This window comes from Dermochelys coriacea, chromosome 13 (genome assembly GCF_009764565.3).
Source record: "Dermochelys coriacea isolate rDerCor1 chromosome 13, rDerCor1.pri.v4, whole genome shotgun sequence".
In the NCBI taxonomy this organism is placed as follows: domain Eukaryota; kingdom Metazoa; phylum Chordata; order Testudines; family Dermochelyidae; genus Dermochelys; species Dermochelys coriacea.
In genome coordinates this window covers 2496651-2507350 of record NC_050080.1, presented here as the reverse complement: position 1 = coordinate 2507350, position 10700 = coordinate 2496651, and positions in this window count along the sequence as shown.

Here is a 10700-nt window from a genome sequence, read left to right as displayed (position 1 = left end):
GGCCCCAGCTCCCCCCATCATTCCCTGCCCTGCTCCCTCAGTTCTGTCTGGGCTGCTGGCTGTCATCTCCCCTCTCCAGACACTCGGGGCACGAGGGGCCGGCGCTCCATCTCTCCGGTGCTGAGTGCGGGATAAGAATTTATATCCAATGAAATTGGGTCCCCAAGCTGCTAGGAGGGGGGTGGGGTACTCTGTATGCTGGGATGGGGGACTACGCGGGCACTGAAACTGCTCTCTGCTTAGCTGGAGAGTGGGGGCTTGGGGGAAATAGCAAGGGCCAGGCTCGTTACCATCTACCTGTAGGGGGCCTGCGTCAAATGAGCCTGGGTCTCACTCCAGCTACCAGTGGGGTGGTGTCCACAGCCCAAACCCCACCACCTAACTGGCATCCCCAGCTGCGAGGACAGGGCTGCCTGAGCAGGGGGCTCGCTCCCCCTTGGCTCCCTGCAGGTTGGAACAGAGGCTAGTGGCAGGGCAAGGTGGGCTGTTCCAGCACCGCTGTCTGTGCTGTAGCTATTCTGTGGTGGAGCAGAGGGCTGAGGGTCCAGGCCTGCCACCCTCGCCTATTCTTGCAGCCGTTATATTTACACACCAACAACCTAGCTGCCCATGGGGCTTTCTCCCCAAGCGTCCCTTGTCCCCATATGCCACGGTGAGGCTGTGAAGGGCAGGGAGCCCGCCAGGGGCTGAGTAGTGGGCTGTCCCTTTCCAGCCAGGGGCTGAGCCGGTAACGTGCCAGGGCCGGCTGGCCAGGACTGGGGCTGCAGGCTGGCCTCACGGTTTGGTGGAATATGCCCCCCGAGGCACTGTCTGACGGGGATGTTGGATGCTGCTGTTTGAACGGGGCTGAGACAAAAGGGGATGGTGCAGTTGGGGGCTGGGGCTCAGGGATGGGGGTGGGGGTGTTATAGTGCTGGGGGGAGGGGGCTGGGCCGCGGAGCCTCAGTTACAGTACTCTGCTGACAGCTGCCCTGGATGAGGTGTTTCCCTTGAACGCGGCAGTGGGGTCAGAGGGCCCTGCCTGCCCCAGGCTTTGCCCCCACCCCGGCTGGCTCTTTGCTCTCTGATCTCGCCCGCTTCCCCCGCTTGCTGGCAGTCTCTCTTTCTCAGAGATGGGAGCAAGGCCCCGCTCTGTGAGAGACCAAAATGCACCTCTCTCCTTGCCACCTCGGCACTGGAAGCTGGCCGCTCAGGGCTTGGCAGCTCCACGTTCCCTGTCACTTTCACCACATCTCTCCCTCTGGCTAATGGAGCGGGAAAGGGGGAGAGGCTGTTTCCCACAGCTGGAATCAGACCGAGGAAGGAGAGTGAGTCAGGCCGGAGGCTTGGCCTTTCCAAGCATCACCTCCCTGGCAGCACTCCCCTGCGAGACCAGACGCGGGTCTCCCTCCCCTTCCCCCTCATGCTCTGCACTGCCCTGCTGCTTGAGAGGTGGCTGGGTTGTAGGCGGAGACGAGGGGCCGTGCGGCACAGGGTCAGGCACTGCTGCCCTTTTAGCCAATATGGACTGGGCTCCAGTTCCACCGCTGGGAGCTTCCCTGCAGCAGTGCCCAGCTGTGCCTCCAGCATGAGCTTTTTCCTGTGGGGGTCCAGTTCTTCTCTTGCGGGGAGTCTCTGTGTTCTCTTTAGCCAGGGTTTGTCTCACACCTTCGCCCCGGCCCTGCTACAGGGCTGGCTGCACCAGGTGGCCAAACCTCCAGCTGCCCTAACTCAGGGTGTGAGGCCAGAGCTGGCCAGGCAGCGTGGGTGGGCCAGAGTTCTGCCCCTTGTGGGGGCCCCAGCTGTATTTCCACACCCTTCTTCCCAGGCCCCGGGTGCTTAGTAAAAGGGAGGGCAGCGTTTGAGGCCCCTGTGTGGGCGGTTTGAACAGAGCTGGGTCGAGCAGTGGTGGTAAGTACCAGTGGCACTGAAGTGGTTAAAGCTGCCTGTGAACTAAATTCCATCTCCCCTCCGGCCTAGGGAGTTTCCTCCCAGACCATTTCCTGCTGACAGCCTTTGACCAGTTCCTGTTGTGACCACCCTGCGGTCCTGGCAAACATAACAGCCCCATCTGCTTTGAGTTACACTCGGGGTTGGTGACGTCTCTTTCCTGTCTGGTCCCTGGCAGCTGAGCTTTGCCTGGGATTCTATCAGCCACCTTGGGGCCGGGCTGGAGGGACCGGGGAGAGCGATAAAGCTCCTACCCTGGCAGACAGAGACCTGGACAGATGGACAAATAGACATTAAACACCAGAGGGCAGGGAACATGCAGACAGATGGCTGGATGGACAGACCAGAGCCTGCCCTGTGTCCTTTATCTTCCAGCATGGCATGGGGCTGCTTTCGTTAGCCTTTCCATCCTGAGCCTCCCCCGGGACCTTCCCAGCCCAGTAAGTGGCTTTGGGTTATTGATTCCCATCTCTCAGATGCAGAGTAACCCCAATTGCCAACCCTGCTCGGCTCCAGGCTAAAAACAGCCCGGCCCTGAGCCATGGCCTGCCCAGGCAGAGAGGCAAAGCCACTGTCCCCCAAGGGCTGAGCCAGTGCACTCCCTTGCAGTGACTCGGTCTCTGGGCCCAGAGAAAAGGGGAAGAGTGGGGAGCACGTACTGGAGGTGAGCTCCTGTGGTGCCTGGAACTGGGTGGTGGGGTGGGTGTCTGCTTCTTCCATGTATAAAGCACATGTACAGTGACATCTTGTCCGCGAAGCCATGGTGGGTGAGGAGGGATGGGGGGCTGCTGCTGTGCAGTGCAGTCTCCCCCCCCAGGGGCCAAAACATTATTGGCCCCTTAAGAAAGCAACCTGGACTCTGGCTTGTGAACTGTCTGCTGGCGGCGTTAATCCTACTTGCCAGGAGCCCCTGGCCCTGGGACCATCCCAGCCCGAGGAGATGTGACAGCAGAGGGGGAATTTCACGCTGTCACCACTTTGGGCTCCTAGCTGAGCTCCAGCAGCCCCCCACCCTGACCAGCTCCTGGGGCTCTGCACATCTGACTCCCCGTGATGGGTGCCCCCGCAGTGTAGCCCGAGGGCTCGGATCACTGGGGTGCTGCCGTAGTTCCAGCTCTCCCTGTCTTCTGATGGCCCGGGCGGGGATTGGTTTTCACGCAGCAAGCCCAGGCTAGGCCAGAAAGGCCAAGAGATGGGGGTGGAGGGTCAGGTGACACTCTGGGGAGCAGCTTGCTGCAGCAGTGTGGGCCTTGGCACTACAGCGAGAGCCAGTGAGCACGCTCCAAAATGAGCGTTCTGCTCCCCACAGCTGCAGCTGGCCCGGCGCGCTCCAAGCCCGTTGATGCTGTGGTCCGCGGTTTCTTGGATGCTTCTCCCACCCCTGGGACAAAGTGGTGGCGGTGGCAGTTTGGACTTTGGCTGACTTTGCCCTGCTGAAAGATGGTGGCAACTCAAGCCTTCTCTAGCCAGAGAACAGTCCCTGTCTGCATGGTGCCGGGGCAAGAAGGCACCGCTCCCACCTTGGAGACTCTCACCAGCCAATTTGTGGCATGGACCCCTAGATACAAGATTAACAGTCTCTTCTCTTTCCCCCCCGGGCCCCCAAAATCCACAGCTCACCAAAACTGTCAGCTGGGAAAGACATTGAGCGATGGGGGCCCGACGCTGGATTTGACCCAGCAACCTTGGACGAAAGGTTCCCTAGCGCATCACCACTGCCCTGAGCCAACCTGGCCCTGCTCCTTCGACGTGGTTCCCCTTAATCGAATGCACTCTGAACAGCCTGAGGCATGAGCTGCACAACTGGCTGCTAAGGGCCCTACTGTCTCATCGGGCGGGCAAATCTGCCCCACCAGCAGCAGGGCCAAAAGCAAGGCAAGCAAACGTGCTGGCCCCTCCTCACCAATCGGGGCTTGTCTGCTTGGGCGGCTAGTGCAAGATAAGCTAGGGGGTGACCTTCAAGCACAAGGACCGTTCTGCAAGAGCCCTACTTGGGCACTGAGGGCTTGTCTAAACATGGAGCTGTTCCTGGTTAACTCCCTATGAGGACACGATTATTGCGGACCAAGAGAGCCTGATTCCTGATTAGCTGAACTCACTTTGGCTGTGTGTGGACAATCAGGAATAGCTATTGCACACTACATTCACACCCCACCTTAATCCACCTTAATTTGCAAGTGTAGACAAGGCTGAAGAGTGCCTTTGTGCAGTTTAGCTGAATCCATCTGGGAAGTGGATTGAGCTAAAAGCCCCTCCTAGCTGCCCCACTGGGGATTCTTATTTTGCACTCTCTTTGCACTTCGGCTATTTCCCTGTGTAGCTGAGCCGGCTGCCTGCTCCCTACACTGAACCCATCAGAAGGACAGAGGCTATTGAGGTTAGCCCTGACCCCATCACTACAGCTCCCACCTGAAATTCAGCCCTGCCTCCCTACTTTGTTTCATGCTGTGGTACTTTCCAAACCCTTGAAGGAGGCCGTCCCTGGAATCCCGCTACATCAGAGTCTAACTATCTTAAACTATCTTAGCTGGGGGGGGCTGTAAACACCCCCATTCCTCACCTCTGCCCCACTGGCTTGCTTTCCCCCTTTGCCCTGTGGGGCCTCTGAGCCTGGCTGCAGGGTCTGACAGCCCCAAGGGGAGCAACACAGAAATGGGAGGTTTCAGAGTAGCAGCCGTGTTAGTCTGTATTCGCAAAAAGAAAAGGAGTACTTGTGGCACCTTAGAGACTAACAAATTTATTAGAGCATAAGCTTTCGTGAGCTACAGCTCACTTCAAAGCTTATGCTCTAATAAATTTGTTAGTCTCTAAGGTGCCACAAGTACTCCTTTTCTTTTTACAGAAATGGGAGGAATTTGTGCAAAGAACCGTCCAGCGACTAGCCTGCGGGGCAGGAAATGGCTGGCTGGGGACTCGCCGCTTCCTGGGAGGCAGTGAGGAGGAGGAGGGTGGGTAAGGCAGGCAGTGGGAGGGGCTGGTGCAATGGAGGCTGATCCGGTTCCTAAGCAGGGCCGCACGTGCCATGTCAGTGCTGGCGGCTAGGTCACTCCTGCAGCTGCCCTAGTGCCCCTTTGGGCCACGCTGCTGTGCGAGTGTTTCTCCTGCCCTGCCCTGCCCTGCCCTGTACGCAGTAAAAACGTGCCATTGTCTCTTCATCAGCTCTGCCCTCATCACTCTCAGGGCCTCGGCGGTGGCGGAGGGACCGTCACGGGGCATCTGCCTCAGCTCCAGGCTGGCCTAGGCCCATCAGGTCGCCCCAGCCACGGTACTGAGGACCCCTGAGTGAGAGCGTCAAGCCGCCCTGACCCCCAGTGTTGGCAGTGCTAGGTGGATATGAGGGGGGGAGGATATGGCAGGGGCCCCTGGGCTGCTGGTTTCATTGTTTCCCCTACTTTGGTTGGTTTTTAACCTTTTCCCCGTCACTATGGTGCAAGCCTGTTACTCCCTGGCTCCTCCTCCTCCACATCCTTGGAGCCAGGAGGAGACCTCTCTACCCAGCCCCCTCCTCGGCTTGCTCACAACGCTGGTGCGAGCAAGTTTAACCGTGGTTTGGCCTGGTCCATGCCCACACTTAGCCTCCGTTCAGCAGCAGCGGCATGGTAGCCTAGGGGCATCATTTCCCTAGAGGAAGCTGTAGACCAGGGTGGCACTGCCACTTTCTCCTGGTGATGCCGGGAGGGAGCCAAGAACAGGACCAGAGGGCAGTGATGGTGCCAGCACCCGTCTCTCCCATCCTGGGCTCTGAGCAAGAACGTGAGGGACGGCCCATGCTCTAGCCAGCAGCCCATGGCCCAGCGCCTTCCTCTGTCTCACCTCAGCCAGCTGGAGCGTTGATCCTCCCCATGAGAAAAGGGGGAGAGGCCTCCTCAGCTGCCCCGCCCTTGACCCCAGTGGGGCTAGGCCACCTAACGCCAGCCCAGAACTCTGGCCCAGAGCTTTGCCCCTCCAGAAAGTCAGGAGGGGCTAGAGTCAGGCTCGCATGCCAGGGCCAATCTGGAGAGGGGCTCAGCCAGGGCTCCCAGGACCTGCCATTCGCTCTGACCGGTGACACCAGAACATGCACACGCACGTAGAGAAATCCCAGCTCCCCTCCAAGCAACGCAAACCCCAGCAGTGCCCAGCATCTCTCCAACACGCTGCCTGCTCCCACTCCCTCGCTTCTCTCCTTCCTCCTTGCTGCTGCTCTGCGCTCGCTCGGTGGGTGGGCTGGACAGATGCCTGCGTTCTCCTATGCAGCCCCAGCTCCCAGGATGATTCTCGCCTCATCCGGAAGGTAGAACTGTCTGGGTGGGAGGAGGAATTGCTCTGTGCTGAGCGCTGGCTGGTCGGGAGTGACAAGAGAGCAGGGTGCGAGCGGCAGGTGTTTGAACCAGGAGCTGCAAGCACAACAGCTGGGATCAAAGCGTTCAACTCTCGAGCCTCAGCTCCTGGAAGCGCTGCTCCTGGGAAAGGGACGTGAGGCCTGCATGGTCGCTAATGAACGAAGGTGGAAAAGGAATTCCCCCTCCCCCTAGGAGAGAGCAGCCCCACTCCTGCTCAAAGCTGGGCCTGTTGTGGAAGCTAAGTGAGAGAACAGAGCCCTGAACTAAACAGAGAATGACTTCCCACCCCACTCCACCGCACCCCAGGCTGAGCTTCTGGGGGCTGCATTGGCAGGGTAGCACCAGAAGTCACTTCCCGCCAGCATGGCCTTGTTACGAGACAAGGTCTGGGTCTACTCCCAAGGCTGCTGCGAAACAAACCATCATTATTCCCCTTGAATTAAGCTCTCCCTTGGAAAAAAGAAAAGGAGGACTTGTGGCACCTTAGAGACTAACAAATTTATTTGAGCATAAGCTTTCGTGAGTTACAGCTCACTTCATCGGATGCATTCAGTGGAATGCATTTTTCACTGAATGCATCCGATGAAGTGAGCTGTTGCTCACGAAAGCTTATGCTCAAATAAATTTGTTAGTCGCTAAGGTGCCACAAGTACTCCTTTTCTTTTTGCGAATACAGACTAACACGGCTGCTACTCTGAAACCGGTCTCCCTAGGGAGGTTTAAGAACAACTGTCATGACGTTCTAGTGAGGATCTTGCCTGATGCACGACTGGCTGTAGAGCAGCCGTAGTGCGGGCGGGACTCAGTGTGGAGGTTGCTGGATGCCACGCTGCAATGCAGCACAGACGCTGCTGGCTCAGTGCCCAGGGGGTGTTGGTGCTGGAGTGGAATCAGACAGAGGTGACATAGGTGTGGTTGCCCACGGCAGGTTGCCGTGTCCTATGCTGTAGAGGGTGACTGAGGCAGTCACAAGAATGCAGCTCTGGCCAATAGTGCAGGATTCCCCGAGTTTTGCTGTAATACCATGAGCATAAGACCTATGCCCAGAAACCCAGCCCCAAGTGAGGACATTCTGTCTGTATGAGGTAATGACAAACCGTCTCCCCAGGGTACCGGCTGAATGGAGAGCAGCCCTGGCCCCTGCACACAGAGGCTCTGGGAGCTCTAGCAGGATGTTTTCCTTTCTTCGTGGCCTTGATGGGGCTTTCAAGGGTTTGAATCATTTGTGGGTTTTATGGTGACTTGAGCAAGTAGCAAGGCTCTGAGGAGCCGAGTGCAGCATGCATTCACGCTTGCTCAGACTGGACTAGCCAAAGCACCAGAGACTAACATAGGAGGGAACAAGCTTGGCAGAGGGGTGGACTGTACCAGTAGCTTCCAAGTACTGACCCAGGTACCAGTTCTGATCCTGAAAACTTCTGCTCCCTCCTAGCCACCCTCCCTTGCCTAGAGATTCCACTTCCTAGCGCTATCCTGCCCCGCCTTAGAGATGAACATAGTGGCCAGCCCCTACCTCGCGATCTCTGCCTCCTCCAAGCCCAGGGCTGCTCCAAGGTCAGACCCAAGACCGGAGCAGTCCTTGGCTTTCCCAGGCATGGACTTATTGGGCAGCTCTTGTGAATTTAGTCACTCAACAGAGAAAACGAGCCAGGAGGCAGCTGGATCTTGGGGCTCAGCAGAGAGGGTGGGTGTTCACCATTACTCGAGACTGTGGAGTGCATGGAAAGGGGACTGAGAGGAAACTGATGACCAAAGAAGGAGGATGAAATCTCTGGCCACAGGGGAGGAGGTGGCAAGCCATCGGAGAAAGGGGGAGGGCTGGTGAAGGCCTTGGCTACAAAGGATTAATAGTTCCTCTGAGCTGTGGTCTTTCAGGCCGAGCACCTATCAGCGTCCTCCAGGCTGGGGAAGGCAAAGGGCCTGGTGCCGCTCTCATGCTGGGAAAGGAGGGTCTGGCTAAGGGGTGAACCCTGGCATCTCAGTCCAGGTTCCTGTTCTCAGTAAAATGCATTCCAACGCCCATGGCAACACTAGAGCTGAATCTCTGCCCCAGCCCGGCTCGCCCGCCGGTGGGTGGGCACCATCTCTGCCCCATTCACTGCAGGAGGTTGGGAGTGCCCTGGCCCTGCCCTGTGTCTGCCCCAGCCCCACTCATGGCGCTGATTGGGTTTCACAGCCGTTTGCCTCTGCTGTGTGATCTCACAGGGACTGGAGGTCAGACGTTCCCCGGCAGGAATGAGACACACACGGGAACAGCTCCAAACTGATGTGCAAAGCCCCAGCCCACCATGGACGCTGTACCAATCAGATAAGCAGCACTCACAGCCCGTACCACACGCATGCAGACAAAGCCCATGGCTCAGCTTTTGGGGTCCCGCCGAAAACTCACTCATCCACCCCCACAAGCCTGCGGCCTGCGGTGCCTGGAGCTCCCGCTTCTCGCTTATCTTGTGCTGCTCGAGATTTCAGCCTCTGGTGGAAACTGTGGGGGAGGAGGGTGGGAGAGAGAGAGGCAGCTGCCGGGTGGAAAGCACATTCCCAGCGACGATGCTGGAACCCCTCAGCTCGGGTGAAAGGCCTGGCCTGGATCTGTGGGAACCAGACGGCCCCTGGGCACAGCTCAGCAGGGCTTGTTTCCTCCAGTGCCCCCGGGGAATGTGAGAAGGAGGGAGCTGAGGTCAGACGTTCCCTTCACAGACAGCTTTTCAGACGCCAACATGATCTATGGCCCAAAATATTGTTTTTCACTGGGAAAAAAAAATAAAAGGGAGAAAATAAAACCTGGACCCAAGTCCCATCCTGCTCCTTGGATGACGAATTGCACCCCCTCGCTGCCTCTGCCCCTGGGCACAGCCAGGATCTGGGGGGTGTTTGGGCTTATTCACAGGGGGTGACGCAGCTTGAAATGCATTTGGTCTCTGAGTGATGCCAGTCCCTCCCCTCCCCCACTAAGCCAAGTGTATGTTCTCTCTGGTTTCGGCTCTTCTTGGTGAGAAACTGAGGAACAGCCGGGGCCGATCACCTGGCTGGGCCCCTCACCCAGCCAGACCCTGCCTCGTGGCTTTCTGGAGGAGCCAGGGTGAAACGCAGACACGCCATGCTAGGCTCCTCACTATTTATGATTCGAGTCGGCCCAGTGGGCCCTTGGAGCTTGGCTTGTTTCCTCTGGTTCCGTTTCGTTTGCAGAATGGGTGAGGAGCGGCAGGGCAGGTGTATGGGGACAAATGGAGGGTGAAGCGCGTTTGTAGGGAGCCCCACACACTCCCCCAAACACACACACGCTTCCCCAGTGTTGGACCCGTGGGACAAAGTCCCACCCCGCGCAGAATCCCAGCCTGGCAGTGCTGGCCACAGGCATCGCTGGGACATAGGACCCAGCACATCTTGTACAGACATGGGACGTTCGGCACCCCGTGTGGGAAAACCCTGTGAGAGAAAGGTGACTGCTCACCCTATTCACGCAGCCTATGGGGCTGGCTGCTGAACAGGTGCACCGGGCACTCCAGGCCTGCAGGATTGAGCCCTATATGTGGTTGTCTCCCCTTTTCTGCCCAGCTCCCTGTCTAGCCCCGATGCTGCCAGCCCTCTGGGCCTGGGGCTGCCACTGGGTTTGTTCAGCGTTGGGTCTCCTCCCCCACCCTCACGCTCCTTTGCTTGCTCTCCTCAGACCTCCCACCCTCATCTGTCATCCCTCCGTTCACCACGCTGTCTCTTTGCCCTTCTCTTCCGATCGCTTCTCCGTTCCGTCCTTTCCAGTGCCGCTCTCTGCTCTTCCCTTGCCTAGGTGCCATAAACCTCTGCCCTGCCCCATGTATGGCCTAGGGGGCATTTAGAGAGGTCACAGGCTCTGACATTTCTGGATTTAGGAAAACAGGGGAGCAAACGTTTCTCTCCTCAGTTTGTGGCTTGGAAAATAAGGCTTCTTGGGCTTGCCAGCCCTGTGTGTCTGCCTGTCCTGCCTTTCCCAAAGGCACCAAACATAGACTGGGGAAGAGGCACTGATGCTGTGCTCAGCATCTAACCTGTGGAATTCACTGCTAGAAGATATTGTCAAGGCAAATGCTTGGTGTGGGGAAAAATCCTAAAATTGCATGTCTATCTTAGGCCATTGCTATGTCGTTCAGACAGGATTATACAGCAGCTGGTCATGGTTCTATTCACCCACTTTATGGTTCAGTTATCGTCGGTGATCATGGGAAAGGTCAGTGAAGAACTGTCTTTGCCTCGGCAGGTACATTTTGATTGTTTTTCAAAGCTGTTGATACACACTCCTTGTAAGTTTCAGAGTAGCAGCCGTGTTAGTCTGTATTCGCAAAAAGAGCTGTAGCTCACGAAAGCTTATGCTCAAATAAATTTGTTAGTCTCTAAGGTGCCACAAGTCTTCCTGTTCTTTTTACTCCTTGTAAGTGCGCAGCCAGCTAGTTCGAGGGGCGGGCCTATGCAGACACA